At 36.6% G+C, this 19,268-nt stretch overlaps 1 long non-coding RNA gene across 1 annotated transcript in view; it reads left to right on the forward strand.

The window, feature by feature from the left end:
• Positions 1 to 1,160: 1,160 nt before the first annotated feature.
• Positions 1,161 to 19,268, forward strand: part of LOC110348478 (uncharacterized) — a 68,640-nt gene continuing 50,532 nt past the window's right edge. The window contains exon 1 of the long non-coding RNA XR_015438971.1: positions 1,161 to 1,354. This is a non-coding gene — a long non-coding RNA (uncharacterized LOC110348478). The remainder of the gene's footprint in view (positions 1,355 to 19,268) is intronic.

Consider the following 19,268-nt stretch of genomic DNA (forward strand, 5'->3'; position numbering starts at 1 on the left):
GAGCTGACATTTCTAGAGCTTTGACATTCTGACTCTTCATATATAACATTCCCTGAAATATATCTGGTATCTATCTTCATCAATGCTATCAACATTTTAACTTTGTGAGTTTTTGTTACACTGGATGATGGTTAGATTTTATCTGTTCTTCTCCAGATCATGTTATTTATACATCTGCATGTATGTGTAAATTTGTGTGTGCAAGTATTGGTGAACAATTATGCAAAACACAGTACAACATATATTTTATCTCTATATCTATTTGTAGCATTTCATAAAACACACTGAAGTAGATATTAAAAATCAGAACTTGGAATACTGACTACGAATCTATTAAAAGTAAAGTATGTTCCGAGTTTTCATTGTAAAGTGAAGAAGCATTTGTTAAGACATTTTCTTTATTATCTTATTGTCTAGCAGAAGGCAAAATAAATCTTGAAATATATATTTCTTCAAACGGTAAAGCCATTTCATTAATTAATATCATTAATCTTCACTTTAGAAATTTAGTTTCTTGATTATTAAAGCAGATTAAAATGAAATTTTTGAATCATTTGTTTCTTTCCCCTTTTAACCACTAAGAAATTGTATTGATAAAAGTTTAAACTGATAAGCAGTAAATCAAGTCCTAGATGTAGTCCAATTAAAAGAATGATTTGGCAATTGATCTGCCATCTGAAAATCAAAGAAAAAAAAAACAATGAAAATGAAGAAAAACAGGAGGAAACTGAGGACCTGGACAAATTTGTCCTTCTTAAAAGCTCACTTTCAAGTATCTCTGGTTTCTAGCCCAGTATATATCAGAAGGGATCAATTTTTTCCCCTTTTCCCTGTTCCACTTTCGCACTGGTATTGTCTGAATCCCAGAGTGAGCAGCAATACATCATCTTGCTTCAACATCTGCTGGAGCCCCTCTCCTCCTAATCTGCCTAGATCCCCAAAGCCTTTCCCACCTGCTATAGCGCCAAATGCTCATTATAGCATAAAGCTAAGCCTTTTGCTGTCCTTCCTCTTGGAGCCTCAAGGTTAACGTGGAACAATGACTATTATTAAGTGGGGGCTTTAGGAATATAAAAGCAGATGGGGCAAGGAGAGAGGGGGAGGGGCGGCAGCACCGGGTAGGATGCCGGGAGAGCTGGCAGGAGAGAGCTGCTAGAAAAGCTGTGGCCAATTTTCCAGCTGAAACATGAGTCACTGCAGAGATGCCCTAGAAATAAACAGCTTCCCTGTTCTTTGCCCATTGCCGGCGGAGGCCACACCCTTCAGTGGGCTTGTGTGTGAAGCCACTTTTTGGACACGGCTTTGAGCAGCTAGGGGAGAAAGGGAGGTAAAAATGCCCGGTTGGAGAAGTCTGGTAAGTCTAGAAGCTTTGTTTACTGCTTGGCCAACTGTAAACTGTAAGGAATTGCAAGTTGTTCTGCCTCCTGTTTGCTTGGAACCACCAACCTGTTCCTTCTGTTTGCAACATCAGATCCACCAATGGAAAGGTGGAGGCACATTGGAGTAGACTGCATAGGAAACAAGGAAACACTGAAGCTCCCTGACAGTCCATATTCACCTTAATTATCGTGAGACCTAAATTTTCTTAAGAAGGAATGTAAATTAAGGATGGAGGATTGCGGGTGGCTTTAATTTAAATTCCCGCCCTTAGCAGCTGTGTACCTCACCTCCAGATGCCAAACTTGGTGCGATTTCCGTTTCATTTGTAGGGATATTTTAAGAAGTTAAATGTTGTTTCCTCAGTGACATTCATGGGGATGATCTTGGTAAACCACATGAATGCTGGCTGGCTCTAGCAGAGCTGGCCTACTCCTCTGGACATGCTTCTGGACTAGCAGACCACTGGGTAATGTCTCCGGCAGGATCAAATCGCTTTCTGTTACTCTTCATCTCCTGGAGAAAGTATGAAGCCACAGATGTCCATAAAAAGCCACCTGGTAAAACTCTGCTGGCTTCTAGCAGCAAAACCCCCAAAGTAATGTGTCGCTCTCTAGAGCCACACAACATGCTGATCTGAATGAAACCCTGGGCACACAGCTCGGTCACAGATCAACCTTCTGCAGGAGTTGACTGAGCTCTCACTGACAATGCCAGCAAGCTTCAGATTGATTGCCCACGTCACATGAAATTGGGGCTTGTTCTTTGCTCCGTTTCAATGACAACACATTGAACTGTTACACACTTAGAACTGTTGTATCTCCCTTTTATTTTTTAAAATTCCAAGTGTGCAAGTTATAACCATTTTGGACAGACTTTTTAAAACAAAATTGCAATTAAGAGAGTTATATTAAAGTTCTTTCTCACTTGAATTGATCAAGATTCTAGAACTTTAATGTGGGCTCATGCTGGATAGAAAAGTAGCTGGAGTATAACTAACCACAGATATTTCAGACACCTAATTTTAAACCTGTCCTTGATATTTCATATATATAGACATACATATGTGTGTGTTTGACTAGCCTTCACTCCTGCTTCTATACTATCTTCATTGTGAAACTGAGGTAGGAAGTAAATGTTCCATGAAGCATTTTAGGTGGGCATAACTTTACATAAGAAAGGAAATTAATAATAGTTTCTCACTGAGGAAAATCTTGCTAAGTATATTGATGATCTAGAAACATGATCCTAGCTCTTTCATTGGCGTGTACTGTAAGTGATCCTTCACTATTGCATCGGGTGAATTGTATGTTACATCCCTGGGCCTTATTTTTAACTTATAAACACAGGGTAGCAACAGTATTTTATCCTTCTTGTGAGGTTATTCTGAGGATAAATGACATAGCCTGGAACATAGTGAGAAGTTGGTTTCCACTGGAATTGCTTTTTAGTTTATTCTTCCTGAAGACATTTAAAATTTTTCCAAAGGACTCTATGTTATCTATCCTTTCTTCCTTTTCCTCAGTCTTCTTTCTGCCTTTGTATTACTGTGTTTCCATTCAGATTTTAGGAAGAATAGGATTCATTTATTTGTTATATAAAGTTGCAATCTTAAATTAGGCTCTCATAGGATATTATAGCTATAAACACCCTAAATTAGCAGGGAAAAAAATCAATGACTAAGTCTTAGCTTTGGCTGTAATAAAAAGTACTATAGATTGGGTTCCTTACATAACAGAAATATTTTCTCACAGTTTTGGAGGTTGGATCCATACTCAGGATAAAGATTTCAGCAAGGTCAAGTTTGAATAAGCCCTCTCTTCCTGGCTTGCAGGGGGTCACAGGCTCACTGTGTCCTCGTGTGGAGGAGGAGGAACAAGCTAACAAGCTCCCTGCTTCTCTTCCTCTAAAGGCATTACTTCTACTGAGGGCTCCACTTTCCTAACCTCTTTTGAACCTAATAACCTCCCAAAGACTTCGTATCCAGATACTATCATACTGAGGGTTACAGCTTTAAGGTAGGGATTTCGGAGGACAGAATTCGATCCAGAGCAAACTGTTGTTTGCACTTTTGAGACCTGATTTCATCTACTTGATGGCAAAGTTGTCAGCACACCCAATAAATTGAGTCCAGGATTCTAAATTGTCAGATCGTGTGACATTAGGTCTGCCACTTTGAGGTTGATTAGCTCTATACCCTATTTTAATCAAATTCGCCACTGTCCCTAACAAAATTCCTGCAGATAAGTTCTGCAACTGTGACCCAAAATCTGATCCCTTCTCTCCACTGTTTCCCCCCGTTTTCATCAGCTTCATTCTATCCAACTCCATTTCCACTTAGGACTCACCTGGTCCTACTCAGCCTTAATCACGGTAGTCTCTCGGTCTCATCCAAACCTTCTATTATACACCTTTCTCTTGATGTTTCCTACCTGGATGAATCTCACTGAAGCCCTTGGGTTTTCTCGATTGCTTTTCTTTTCTACTTCTCCCAGTCAACCTTCTCGAGATTTCCCCCCAGATTCTGCTCCAATACCACTCGTCATGCCTTCTCTAGTTTCTCTTGTATGTTTTGTAAACTGGAATCCTGGCATTTGCCTGAAGCCCTGATTCTTGCCCTTTCCTGTTCCCTCTGAATTTCACAGTTCTGTCCACTTCCAAAGGCTTCACTTTCAACCTTGTGAAGATGACATCAAACTGTCTCTCCGTAGGTCAGGTCATGATCAGGAGCCCACACCTGGGGCAGGGTTGGTCTTGGGAGGAGGAGGCACAAAGCAGTTTTTAATTGGTGCCCAAAATGAATACCTCAATAATAAAGACAATTACCTTTGGCAGCCTTCTGAGCTGGTTCGTGGTTTAACCTTTCATTTCAATTAACACTTGCTTTTCGTGCTGCCTCTTCCAGTATAAAAATGCTCAGGCTTCTCCTTGACTGCTCTATCACAGTCACATTGCTGCAGCTAACTCATTTTTCCAGTACCATTTGGATGTCTCCGAAATAAAATACGTGTACAATTGATTTTGTTAAATTTTCCACTTTTCTTACCATCTTTACATATCATTTGCTTGTAGTTTCATCACTCTTGTAATAATCCAGGCTCAAATTTCCTTGCTATGCCTAAACTCCCTGCTAAGGGCATGTACTTAACAGTCCTCACAATCTCTCATTCTCCTTTTGGAATTTCTACTGCTCCATTAGCTTCATTTCATTCCTATGAACATTATTTTGTTTAGGTTTCTTATCTTTCTTTAACCACATTATTGTATTCTCTGCCTAGTCAGCTCTCTCTTGCCTATCCATTTCTGTATCTAATTTCATCATCGTAAGCCACTCATTTTTTTCTCTTTTTATTTATTTATTTTTTATTGCTACATGTTGTCAGTACATACCTCATGGGGATTTGGTACAAGTATGTGACACATCTCAATTCTTTTTTTATCCCCTTTCCCTCCCTCCCCTCCTTTGGTCCCCTTCCTTTTTGCAAAAGATCTGTCTCCCTGTTTCTTATTTTCACATATTTGTCCAATTCAATGAATCCTTGCCATCTATCAAGCAAAACCTAAGGCTTTACCCTGACTTTCAAGGCTTACTACAAATCACATCCATGATGCGTGATCCTTCTAAATGCCTGCAGGATTACAACCAAATCTCAGTTAGTACTCTTGAACCCACTCCCGTAATCACATATTAGTGATGCTGTTGTCCTCGCGTAGTTGACAGGTTCCCCCACATTTCCATTTGTTGAAACATGCTTTCCTTCAAAGGGCGACACACATCTCAACCTCCATGAAATCTTCCCGGCTTCTCCCTGCCAGAGAATTCATAGTTATTTTTTCCACACAAACACAGACACATGTGAACTCTTTATTATTTCTATCATAGTTACTTGTGCTCCTTCCTTAACTCCTCCAATCGATTAGGGATGACTCTACATCCACAAACCGATCTTATCTATATCATCCCCTTTCTCTACCATGAAACAAATTGTCTGCTTCCATGAATATTTGTTCCATTAATATAGAACATAGTCGTGATAAATAAATTTTCAAAAAATATAAAATGAGATAATTAGACTACTACTATGAAAAATTGTACACTTTTCATACTAGATGTCAGTTCTTAAGACAACTGACTAGGTAAATAACTGTAATACTGCTAATGATCCTTTAGTTTCCTGAATGTAGTTTCTTTGTAGAACGACATGATGTGGGCAGCTGCATCCTTCTGTTCTCTAAAAACCCTATGTTTGCATGTAAAATGGGTGACTGCAATTGTGCTTTTATCACTGTACATGTCTACATTAGGAGGAATAAGCATTGGAAGAGAGAATGGGTTTATTTTGGACAAGAAAGCATGGCTAACATTTGGTCACCTTTAATCTGCAATGGAATTATAGTCCAGTTAATGAATATTATGTCTCTGAAAACAATTATACCCATGAAAACAATCCAAATTGAAAAGTCTATATGGATTAATTATTTTTAAGATGAAATAAAATTAAAGTTTTAAGAGAATTACAAATTAATAAAAGTTTCTACTTTTGAATAATTTAATGCGCTACAGATAAAGCAAAGTGTTCTTTTTCTTTCTTTTGGGGTTTTTGGTTTTGTTTGTTACTTAGAGGTGGAAATAACATTGTTACTATCAAAAACTAATTATTCTGTGAAGCATGGTAGCTGTAAGCCTAGCTACTTGGGGAGCTGAGTCTCCACAATCTTGAGTTCAAAGACACCCTGGGCAACACAGAAAAAATTTTTTTTAATAAGGATTACAAAATTTTTCTTTCCCTTACCAGTCTAAATACTATTTCAAGTGCTAACAAGAAAGAACTATATTTTAGGTTTAAAAAATGCAGGAAGGCCTAGTTATTTGAAGGTGTTCAGGAGATGCGTCACCAGCGAAGTAGACATCATAAAAACCTATATTTAATATTTTTTTGAAAAGGAAAAGGGAAGCTTGCGGGGTGACGGCAGCTGTGGGTGGCTATGCTTGGGAGATCCCGGGGAAGGCCTCGGTCTGTCTGCTGCAGGAGTTTCAGTTTGGGTGACGGGAGGTTTCCACGCGCGCTTCCTTTCAGTTGATACCTTCCGGTGAACTTCCTGTGTGATGCTCCAGTGCTCACCTTCCGCCCACCGTGCAGGTCCTTGGTCTGAATTAGGGTTAGGGAGTGTCCAGTTGACTTCGACTATTATCAGGTTCAGAGAGCCATATCGTGTTTCAACAACGTTAATAAACAGTGTCAATAAACATAAAATAAAAATCCCTGGGACATAAATATAGAAACTTCAGTTAAAAGGGACATTCTTTTTCTAACTCTGTTATGCTGCAGATGAGGAACCAGAACTCTGAGAAAAGTAAATAAATTGCACACTGTGGAATTACAAGGTGAAGACAGGTTTCCTGACTTCTACTCATTCAACCTCATGAGACTGACTTCTCTAAAAAACAAAAAATCTCAGTGTTAAGCACCTGAATGCTATCTTGGACATAGTGAAAACTGTTCCTTCCTTCACAGGTCCTTTTCAAGAGAGAAGGCTGAAAGAGTAAACATGCATGTGTCAAATTAGAAGGGACTATAATTTGGTTACATATAATTGAATTCTTAGAACTGAAGGTAATCTGTTTTTGTGTATATATACACATACACAGTTTCTAAGCACTAAAGTTATAAATTAGGGAATGAAATGAAATATATTTGAATTGCCATTGGAGGTCACTGAGAAAAGGCTCACACACCAAGTAAAATGTCCTCTGTCTAAAAATTGGCAGCTTGTTTTTCTTTGTACGTTATTTTCCCTAATTAGTTCCTGCAGCTTGAAGAAGAGCTAGTGGAAACTATCTTTGCTATGCACTTGAAACTATACAGAGGCAAATTAGAAAGAGTAGAGATTGAAATTATCTTTAAACCTGTCTCCTACATGAATTTGTTTAAACATCTTCAGGCTAGCTGAGATGAATCATTAAATAAATTTCTGTATTAATACAACAAAAGCAAAATAATTTTAAACTTTAGTGTTACCTTAATTTTTCATAAATATTCTTGAAATTTGAAGAGCAGAATCAGTAATTAAAATTCATTTGAATAAGTAATAAAGTTATCTTTCTAAAAATACTTTCACTGTCCCATCAGTAATCAGTAGCTGTTGAACTGGTGGCTTTGACATGGTTACGCTTCCTGATCACCATGATTATTACCTGTTTCGAGTTTGATTCTCTACTTCGAAAAATATATGCATGATGTAGGCCAAGGAAAGCAACCATAGTCTCAGCTAGATGCACAAGCATTTCTGAAAAGTTGTGATCAAATATTTTACCATGCCAAAGAGCTGGAGTAGTGAATTCCAGAGGAGAGAATACAATATGAACTGGAGTGGCAGAAACTGAAAGGAGGAGAGAGATTATTATGCTAAGATTTAAGAGTTTGAGGATTGAATGAATAGAAAAGGAGCAAAACACTATTGTGAAAGGTTAACAGAAGCTTCAGAACAATACATAAAAAGAATAATAAAAACCTAGCGAGTGAAGGCCTAGGGTGTAATCAAGATGAAAGTCTCTATGACTGGGAAGCTGGGAATGGTTATTTTATGGCATGTCTTGGTAGAATATTAGGGAATTAGAGTTTTTCTAAATATCACGTTATAAATGAAAAGGAAAAGATATAAGGACAGTTCAGAGATGTTCAGAAGAGAAGTTCACAAGGTCTCATTCAGCTAATTCACAAAAGTCAGTATTTCTCACACATGTTCGTCTATTACTCCCTCATCCCATTCACTCCACACCCACACACACACCTGCTGCCGCTAATTCATTCCAGGCATCTACAAAGGTAAATTAAATAACCAGAACTTTTTGACATCACAAGACAATCTAACTGCTCTCTAAAACACGTGAAATGATATTATGAGAAGCAGCACCATAAGCCTTAAATATTTAACTCAATTCAGACTCAAAATTGTACCAAATACAGTTAATCAACTACATCTCAAGTGAATAGTCAAATACTTTAAGATGCTACAAAATTTTAAAGATGGCATTTTACTTCTATTTGTGTAAATGATGGATAGATAAATAAAATATTTCCTTAGACACTTCGAGGGTTCTTTATTAAGATGAGAATGAATGAAATAGTACATTGATAGCCACAAAATGAAACTCGGACTTACTGTGCATGATAAGCATACATCAGGGGCCAGGGCTTTACACCAAATGCTTCCTGCCTGGCCAACATTCAGGACTTTCTGAGTAAAGTTCTGCATGCTGAACCAGGCCAAGCTTTCCACCCTACCTTGCTTTCAATTTAAGCAATATGAGTCCATCAAAATATTTTTCTGAAGAAAAACAATTCTCTAAATGTGGCACAATTGTACAATCCATTGTGCCTAGGGATTTGATTTGTTAAATTCAGAAGAAGAGGGGCTCTTGGCACTTGTACATTACTGGAAATTCCCCAAACACAGACAACAAAAGCTCAGTCAGTTTAATCAAATTATCAGCTTTTCCTCAGTCTGTGTTTAGTCTGTGTTTGTCTAATGTCCGGGTGCATATTTTCTACTTAAGAAAATCAATAAATCTGCTGCTTCAAAAAAAGGCACATTTCAAATGCAGTATACAGCGTACTGCACTCTCTGATCCAGCAATCTGTTTTGCTCTGCCCCACGGAAGGAATGAACCAGAAATATCACTGGTGGGCTTGTGAAATGGTTTAGAAACTCATGTTAAAGGGTGGGGCGGGGGGGGGGTCATTGATATATGTCCACCGCTCACTTCTACATAAAAGTGTGCCATACACGCTGTTGTTGTCATGAGACCTCACAAGTATCAGGACCAGAACAAATGTGAACTTGGCAATGAAGGTGGAAGATGGGCTTCTTAGGTAGAAGACCTGTCCTTGTAATATTCTCTCCTTGACATAATTGCTTCTCTTCTATTTATCTGACAGCATCGTTCCCCTTATTATTTGGTTTTGTTCTGTTAATATTTGAGCTGCCAGTCTAACAGATAACATTCAGTTCTGCAATTGTTTTACTTCAGTAGCATTTTCTTGTGTCCAAATTGTTTTCAAGTTCTCTGTTGCCAGTTCATTATTCTCAGCAATCCCTCATACATTAGCAAGGTCAATTTGTTTATAAAAATCTTATAGTTTCAAACAACCAAGTTAGTTTATATTTGTCTCATTGAGAGTACTCTACTAATAAAAGCAAAACAAAGTGCAGGTTTTTCTTAGACCTAGGCACACAAACTTAGAAGTTGGGTGGTAATTTTATTCAAACATCTACGTGGATTAACTGCCTGTATTAGAATTAGTGCATGTTCTCATTCTGAAGGATAAATCTATAGTAAATAAAATTTGAAAAGACATGAAGGAAACAGACACTTTTGTAATAAAATAAATTTTCAGTATTGAGTAACACAAGAATATGTACCAGAAAATAGATGATATTTTAAAAACTAACAATAAATGGCAGGTTTCTAGATATTGGCTATTATATTAGGGCTCTTGGATCTAAAGATTTACTTGCTAGTAATCCTTAGAAATGAGTCTGTCGTGACACAAGTCTTTAATCTCAAAATCAGTACTGATGACTTTAAATAAATTGATTTGAACAGTGACGGTACATAGAATTTGCTTGCTAAGTAAATGTTCTTTTTTTCCTCTGTGTTTTTGGCAGTAAGAAGATGGAGAAATGGTGCATTTATGCTCCCAATAAATTCTTCAAATATTAATAATTGCCCAAGCAATTTTTGAAACTTTAGTTGACATATGTGTTTATGTTTGTAAAGGACAATAACTGAGCAAGTTCCGGGGAAGAAAGAGAGAGACCACTTAGAACAGCCTCTTGAATGAGTTTGCAGTAATAAATTTTTATTAGCTAACTCTCTCCCCCCACAGTATTTGAAAAGCAAATGTTTGCTCTGTTTATTATAAGAATTCAAAAGTCACTATCGTGATATCACTTTCTTGCTTATTTCCACTGATTTGGGGGGTAATATGTTCATTTTTATTGCACAGCTCTCCCCGGATTTAGTATGCTGTTTCCCCCCACTGTTATTTGTGTGAAGAATTTCTAGTCAGAGTGAATAAAGGTGTTGCTTGTGCAGAGAATCCGTTTAGTAGAGCAGGCTAATAGGCTGACCAGTCATTAACTACAACACAGCTGGGGAGAGGCTATAATCCCCCAATTTCCTTCACAAATGCAGTAAATAAATATTCAAATGAAGCAGTGCACAAATTTGCATATGTGTTAAACAAAAGCCCAGCTGAAGATCTGGTTTTTAAAGCTCTGCTAATGTTTCTCCCTTTCTACCTACAATTCCTCTACCTGGAGAGTTTGCAGTTCACAAAGGTCCCCATACTTCTTCCAAAACAGAAGCTCCTTCTTCAAGAATGAGCTCAGAAATTTCTTGTACTGATCCCTCATTAGCTGTTTCATTGAGCCCCATTTCTAAAAGGGAGTAAAAGCCACCTATTATTTTAAGTCTATTTCTTCCTTTTTTTGGTGTTTTTAACTGGATTGTCTTTAAAGTGCGGATGCCAACGGCACACTTTGTGTTCTGCTGGTTCACCAGTAGAGCTCTATTTTTGAACCCCAGAGCAAGATATACTTGGGAAATAAAACTCAAAGGCGTTGGTATTTGTACAACTAATTTTTTAACCCCATGGCTTTTAGGAAGCAGATTCAGATCTTCCTTAGTCTGTCCTCTGAGGTTTCAAGCAAATGATGTAACATAGGATGCTGTTCGGTTAATTATTCCTTAGAATGAGCCTTAATATCATTACAAATTCCCCACCCTGCCTCTGCTTTCCCTCTCCTGCTCTTATTCCAGGATTGTAATTTCTAGAGTTAGATTCTAGGGCACACCTGACCTTAGGCTCTGCTGGGTTGCTTATCCTGAAGCGGTGTGAGTCTCTCCCAAGGTGAGGAAATATAATTAGAAGAAAAAGAGATCATTCGGTGAGGAGCCTCAGAAGGACACAAGGGGTTACTTTCTAGGGGAAAAAATAGATTGCAAAAAAAAAAAAAAAAAGAATTAACTGATTCTAAAAAGAAAGGAAGAGAGAGTTCTGCAGTTAAAGAAAGCAGCATGGCAAAAATTATCAAGGTAAATTGACTTTCATATGTTTTAAACACTGCTCGTTACTTTTAGCAAGCCTGCTTCATCGCTCTCCCCAAAGAAAAAGAAAAACAAGAAGGTAACAGCCAAAGACTCAAAGAGTTCCTAGGAGAAACTGAATTTGTGCTTTTTGCTTCTTGTTGTTACTATAATTATGTATATATAAAACAATATGCATAATGACATAACTAAAATCTATACGTATACTATATTAAGATATATTTCTTACATTTAGAAACCATTATGGACTCTCAGTACAGTGAGAGAAGAAGAAGGTTTGAACTGTGAATCTCATAATGAAATAGGTTAGTTATAGAAACACTAAATCAGAATTTGGTCCTTGATATATTTTTACGTATATGATAGAGGGATTATTTTTGCCAAGCTGTATTTCAAGTCATGAGAGGAATCCCTATTAGTGTCTTGTTAGTTACTTGCTATACACCATGCTAACATGTTTTAATAGCATGGGGCATAAAAGCAAGTGCAGCGAGAGCAATAAAGCTTTCCAGAGCTGAGATAATAAAAGACTTTTTTTCCTTCCCATTCAACCATGTTTACAAAGCATAATTGTAGGAAGAGAATTGCTACTATATAAATAAAAATGCCTTGTATTCGAGCAAAACCGTATCAGCATATTTTGTTATCTTTTTACAGGTTTTGTTTTTGGTCTTGATCACAATAGAATGTTTGAAACCAGGAGGCTCCTTTAAACACGTATTCTTACTAATATAAAAATCGTGTTGTGTGACTTGTGTTGTGAATCTATAAGCATTATGTTGTAAAGAAGCTCCTAAGCCATCTAAATGGATATTAAATATGACAAAATAACAATATAGGTCTCTTTAGTTTCTATATAAGCTTATGTTCTTGCTTATTTCCTTAATAAGTAATTAGAATATGCGTTCCTGATCCAAACTCCTTGGATCAGGCCACTGTGTCACCCCACTGAAGCAGATGAATGATGAACTGCAGTACCCAGGACACACCTGTTGAGTCTAGATCCAGTTCCTTTTGATTTTCCTGGTATTCCAATGGAACTTTCAATGAAAAGTGTCACCTCCCTATTTTGTTGTTTTGGTTTTTTTTATCCTGGACCCTTCTGAAGGAAAACCTAAAAGATTCCAGAGGATCCAGTAGTATGTATTCATCTACAGCTGCTTTGTTATAGTTTCTCCAAAAATTTAGTCTGGGAATGACACTTCAAACAGTTAGAATATTATTTTTATTTGTATGGAAGAGAAAATAAAATACATCTTCCCTCAAATGAATTAACTGCATTGATTTTCACAGGTTCCTTTTACTTGGTGTTACTTTTATTTTTGTTGCTGTAAACACAGAACAGGCCTTTATAATTACTCTTTCTTTTTTCACTTTTTCTCTTTTTTGTAAGTAGCTGTAAATTACACAAAATTGTGTGTTAGGTTAAAGTTTTCTAATCAGCCGCATGTCAAAGTCTTTGAAATTCTTTTATACAGGCAGAAGCTGTAGAGTGACAGAAACTAGCAGAGAGGGAGCACTTCGGTCACCAAAGAGGGGATTTGTATCCTTCTGTCTGAGCAAAGTACCTCCAGCAGTCCAGTCTGAGGTCACGGCTGTCCCTGAAGTTGAGCCGTTGGGGATATTTTGGGATGCTTTCATTAGAAGGTACAAAGTACAGTTAAGAAACAGGCTCGGGGCGCCAGCATGTGATTATGGCAAGACAGGCTAACCACTGGGAAATTGCTGAGCCAACAGGCTGCGGAGTCAGGCTGACCTCCCTGCCAGCTGGGTCCACAGACGGCCACCGCCCAGCACACCTTCTTTGGGGCAATCCAAACACCATCTGAGCAACAGATGTTTGTGTAAGACAAAAGTATTGTCCGCTTGTGAATGCTCTGTTTGTGAATCTTCTCACTGTTCTATTTTTAAAGGTGTTTGTATCCAGAAGACTACCCCTTCTACTTACTGTAGAGATCCAGTGTCCCCTGATTGGTGGTGATGGGGGGTCTGATGGGGGGAGCGGCTGTGGAGGAGTTCCAACCACAGTGCAGGAATAACTTACTTAGCAGGCAGCGAGTTACCCAGAGTTTGTTAGAAAACCTTTATAGAAAGCAGGTAGTTTATGCACTTCTTCAATTTAATGAGATTTAATGCTTCTGGATAAAAATGTTCATTTCAATTTGTGGATAACAAAATACTTCTTTTCTTCCTGTACTTTGTGTTTTTGCTTCTTTTGCTACTTTAACACTCGCTCAAATTTGAGATTCCCCCCCTCTTCTTTCTTTTTCAATTTTCAAGCAGCCTGTTTATACAAAGCATGGAAAAAGAGTTAAAATGAGAGAGAATTTAGAGAAGGTGTCATTTGATAACCATGACAACTCAGAAGCAATAAGAAGAAATTTGGAATCTAATATTTTTATGAGCAGTAGAAAACCTGGCAATTGAAGCAACAGCCCTCTGTTACCTGGCAGACTCGGAGCATGGTTGAAATAGTGTAAATCTGAAGAAAGGGGGGGAAATGTTAATATGATAACTTGAAAAAGTACATAATAAGAAATCCACTAATGTCACTTTTTATCATCTTGAAACATCTTACAGTCTGTTGGAAACACTCTATTATCCTCTGAAACTGCTATGTCCACCCTGCCACACCCTCACTCCTTCTGTAACCCCAGAATGCATGCTACACTCCTCCAACGTGGCTTTGATTGGCAGTGCTGTGCATGTTGTCTTAACATTGCAACTGAAGGGGAAATACAATGCTAGCAAGATAAATTCATTACGAGACAGATTATATTAAAACATTGACTTAGGGTGTTGGAGATTTCAATTTAATTCACTTTGATTCATGTAAAACCCCTAAGCCTTAGCAATTCAAAAGCTGCATTTCAAGTTTGGATGCTATGAGGTATAGTATACATCAGCTAGTACAAACTGGGCTCAGAATAGTGGGGACTGTGATCGCAGATTTCTGCTATCGAGACAACAAACCAACAATAAGGAAAACTAAAGTGTCTACAGAAAACACGATCTATAAAATCAGATCCTCCTGACCCCTGTATCGTCTGTCTTCCTTTGTGTACATGTGCCTGTAGGTGTGTTTATGTGCCTGAAGTTTTCTTTGCTACACATTTGCCTCTTCTCTAATTTATTTCCTGTCTGATTGTTTCTTTCCCTTTCCTCTTTTAAATATATCTTAAGGTCTTCTTCAGCAATTCCAGGCCATCTGTCCTCACCGTACTAAATAAGCCTTCATGGACACATGGTTGCCTCCCCCAGACAGACAAAGGCGCGTTAGCATTGCTAAGAGAAGTGACCCAACAGCAGTAGTGAAGAGCCCTAAAAATATTTAAAGTAAAAAAAAAAAAATAGCAAGACCCACCAACTTTCTCTTTACTTGACACCCCTCTTTTTGCTTAAGTTTATTTTATGTTTCACCGTTAGAATTTGCCCTTCCAGAATGCATTTGCCTAATTGCCTGGCAAATTAGATATAAGCTTATTTTTATAGGTAAAGCATCCTTATATCATACAAAGAAAATTTTAAAAAAACCTTTTAATTTCCTTTTATGCCATGGTTACACATATTCCCATGTAGTACAGTGAGAAAACATTTAAAAGACAGAAAGGTGATAATGTGTGAGAGGCACTCCTGAAATGTCTAGCTCTACAGCAGATATAACATTTTAATAAGAATGCACCCAGTGAGCAAATATGCTTTTAAATAACTTACATACATTTTAAACTAGTAAGAACACAATTTTTGTTGTTGTTTTTAAATCCAAATTTTACATAAAAGACATTGACTCACTCCATTTGCAGTTGACAGTCTTTGATTTTTTACATGTGCTACAGAAAACTGTCTTGTTTCATTCCGAATGAATACTTTCTTATATAAATTTGTTCATTTATTAAAGCATTGTATCTAATGAAAAATATTTTAATTGGATGTAAATTATCACTTTATTTTTTTCACAACAGATGCTGTGTGAATTACATGAACTTATATGAATTTCTGAGCTACTCATAAGTATTCAGAAAACTGTGGAAACCTGTTAGCTGAATAGAAGATAAGATATTCCTTTCTCTTTATGGACTAAACCTTGCATATATAAAAATTGTTAGGCATTTTTCCTGTGAAACTGAAGAAATTATTTATAAGCAAATGTTTCTCCATTCTTATACCTATACTATATATGCTTGCAGCTGAATTAAGTATAGCTCAAAATGATGACTTCTATGACTTAATTTTCAAAATGGCTGAATACTACCTGTCATTTATTTTATGTTAAAGAAAAAAACCTCCACTGAACATTGCTGATAACTATAAACACCATAAATCTTTCTTTGGTGTGCTTTTTGCTTCCCATTCATTATTGCTAACTTGCTGACAAAAAAAAATCTACTTCTTAAAAATGTCTATAATAAAAAATTAGTGAATTAGATTTTTATAATTTTTAGAGAAGAATTTTATAAGTGTTCCTTGAATTCTGATGCCCACACACAGCAAATTGTCTGGTTGGTACAACAATATGGTAGTCAGACTTCAGGGAAATGATCATCTCATCCATTTGAAACACAAACCATGATTTCCAGTTTCACAAACTCTCTTTTGAAAATGGAACATTATACTGTTAAAACTGGTTTTCTGAGGGCTTTTCCTGTTGTTTCTGTGTGGAGGGGTGGAGGCAATGACACGGGGAAGAAGGAACTGAATATAGGTGGTGATGAATTTCTTTAAGAAGCAATGCTCATCAGTGTGTGTCTTACATTGTTCAATGTTTTTTTATAGAATGTTCCCCCCTTCACAAAAACAGACTAGTGGGTGTTCAGTGGGTTCTTTTGTTATTCAATCTGTCAATTAGATTTTTGCAACAAATCTTAAAAGAGGAACAAAGTATGGTAGAAAAGTCTTACTTTAAAATGTAGGAAATGTGAATGCCAAAATTCAAAGTTACAGTTAAAAAACATGAGTGGAAAGATACCAAGAGATTTTATATAAGTTTGAAAAGAAAAAGTACAGCACCCTGAAAACTATAAGGCTGGAACTAGAGCTAAGTCCAAGACCTGATTTGAGAAGGAGGCCAGATCAAAGCAGCAGGATTCTATAGACAGAAGATGAAATGCCCATATATTGGTGGTTCCATTTTGGCTGACAGAGGGAGAATAAATTATAGCTTTAACTCAGATTTTTCCAAGTCATGGAAAAATGGTAAAAGTCAGGGGCCTGCTTCATCTCTAAGACATTAAACAATATAAAATAAAAAGGATCACAATAAAAAAGTCCAGAAAATTGATGCATTTGGTTCTGGGAATTATCAGTTTAATCCTCCCTTCCTATGATAGAAGTCAGAAGTAACTGTCCAAAATGTAGGGTATTTCTCACCATTTTTTCTCATTAATAAACTTTTCCTCAATATTTCTTTTCAGTTTCCCATGTTAAATTTCTAATGATTTTAAGTAGATGATTTCCAAACATACAACTTTTGTATGGTATAATTTCATAGAAGGAAATTAATTGACCAAATGCTTGTGAACAACTCTTTGCAAATACATCCCAAGTTAACAAAGCAGCAAAGGGATATTTAGGAAATAACATGGAATCAGAGAGTGATAACAAGTAACAAGGTAAAGAGAGGTACATTATAAACTCTCACTCCGTTTCATATCCTCATGGCATGACCCACCTTTCTGAGGCTCAAACTCTAACTCTGCAATGAGAGGAAAATAATTGCTTTCTCATCAAATCATTGTGAATATTAAACATGATAACATATGGAAAATCTCGGAAGAGGTGAGGGCCCGTTGTGGGAACTCAGAAAATGTGAAGTCCCCGCCTCCGTCAACCTCTACTGGAGCTATTGAGAAGCACCTGAGCAATCTAATCACCAGGAAAATAATTGCTCAGAACTTTTCTGGAACAGTAAGAAGTCTTTTGTGATATTTTTAGTACTGAAGTCAACAGTCTTCTTAATAAAGACTGAACAATACAAGAAGGATTTTCATGTTGAAACAATGCATGTGGGTAACGGGTAAGGGAGTTTTCTTTTAAAAATCCCCTCTTCAGAGACATGACTATCTTAAGTTCTAAAAAGGTACCAAAATTCTTCTTTTCCCTAACAAATTCCCCTTCATTCATGTACATAGACTACTATCACATGAGAAGAAAATATTCTCTCTGAGAAGAAAATATTAATATGAAATGTGATTAATTCATATAAAATTATAACATTTTTATAGTCAAATAAATTTCATAAGTATGCAGGTTAGGATAACAAGGAAATTTTTATTATTTTTAAAGTAACATTGCATTTTTGTCAATATTTGATGTTGAAAATTGAACTTAAGTTATTACAAATTGAGGTACTTTTGTTATCTATGGTAGAAAGAAGAATAAATAATAAATCATCTGAAAACAATTCTCAAACTAATTTGGGGAGACATTAGTTTACTTCTAGCCAATTATCTAAATCTCCAGGGTGTAATATGCTTTTGTTTTCTTTTCTAATTTTTTCTAGCAATGCTCTGTATTTAGCAATTATGATGAGGATAGAAAGGAAAATTATTAACTCTTGGCAAACCACTATTTTATAGAAAAAAGTGATATTCTGCAAATGAAAAAAATAACCATTTTTTAAGATTATACCATATCATTAGACTTCATAAAATTTTAAAATTTCCTTTCAGTGACTTGAAAAAAAAAGAATTTATTTCTGATGAATAATATAAAAACATACTTTGTCTCTATTTTGATTTGTCTGTAATTCATCATGGTCTTCTGACAAATAAGTCTATGCATGTGGAGTTTTAAGAGTAAGAACAAACACAATTGTGTCATTTGTCATAATTTAAAATGGATAAATATCAATTTCTAACTGATTACAGTGTTGCCTTGTACTTTACGATATGAATGTACATAAATCTTAGATGCAACACACACAGAAACACACACACACACAGTGTTTTTATGCATTTAATCCTGCTCATAGAGTTGTTTTGGTCCAATCACAGAAATAAACAGAGAAACATAGCAGAAGCAGATTTAAGGCTACATGTGTCTGCTTCACCTGTGTTACAAATGACCCAGCCAGTCTCTGAAACCTGGCTGTGACCAATGGAACTGATGTCACTCATCAAAGATTCCATGAGACTGATACCTAGCTTTACTTTTCATTTAGAGCAGAAGCAGTCTAAATTACATGGAAATGGAAGCACAAATATTTTGGCAGAACCTGTTATATAAAGTTATACTAACCCTTTCTCCTGTTGTAAGAAGGGAGAATACCACATAAGCAAAGTGTAGAAAAAGTGTCTGAAGGGAGGAAAGGTGGCTGGTGAAGGGAAATGAAAGACAAAGGCTAAGAGAAAGGAAAATGTGAAGGGTCTGGCTGGCTGATCATGATTATCATTTCATAAAACTTTGTCTGGGCTTAGGAGGAAATAAGATAGAATACTTTTTCAGGGTAGCTCAGTTAATCTGGGCTGGTTAAAGTGTGAATTGGAGTGGCTGTCTGGAGAATACAGTTTGATCATAAATCCATGATACTACACTTAACCGTTAGCCAGGACAGAAACAGTCCACGTTTTTCTGTTACAGAGTTTTGAGGTATTAGCTTTGCTATAGCATCTGATTTGTGAAAAGATAATGTTTTCTTTGATTTTCTACACATTATACTGTGAGAGTAATCAAGATAGGCTGGGTTGTAGACTGAGACATTACCTCCAAAATTACAGAAGGCTGTTTAACAGATTTGTATCTCTTGCTCTTATTATATGTTAATCACAGAACAACCAGG

The sequence above is a fragment of the Heterocephalus glaber genome, unplaced genomic scaffold (genome assembly GCF_053883595.1).
Source record: "Heterocephalus glaber isolate CG9 unplaced genomic scaffold, H.glaber_assembly_v1.0 deba00001465, whole genome shotgun sequence".
Lineage (NCBI taxonomy): Eukaryota > Metazoa > Chordata > Mammalia > Rodentia > Bathyergidae > Heterocephalus > Heterocephalus glaber.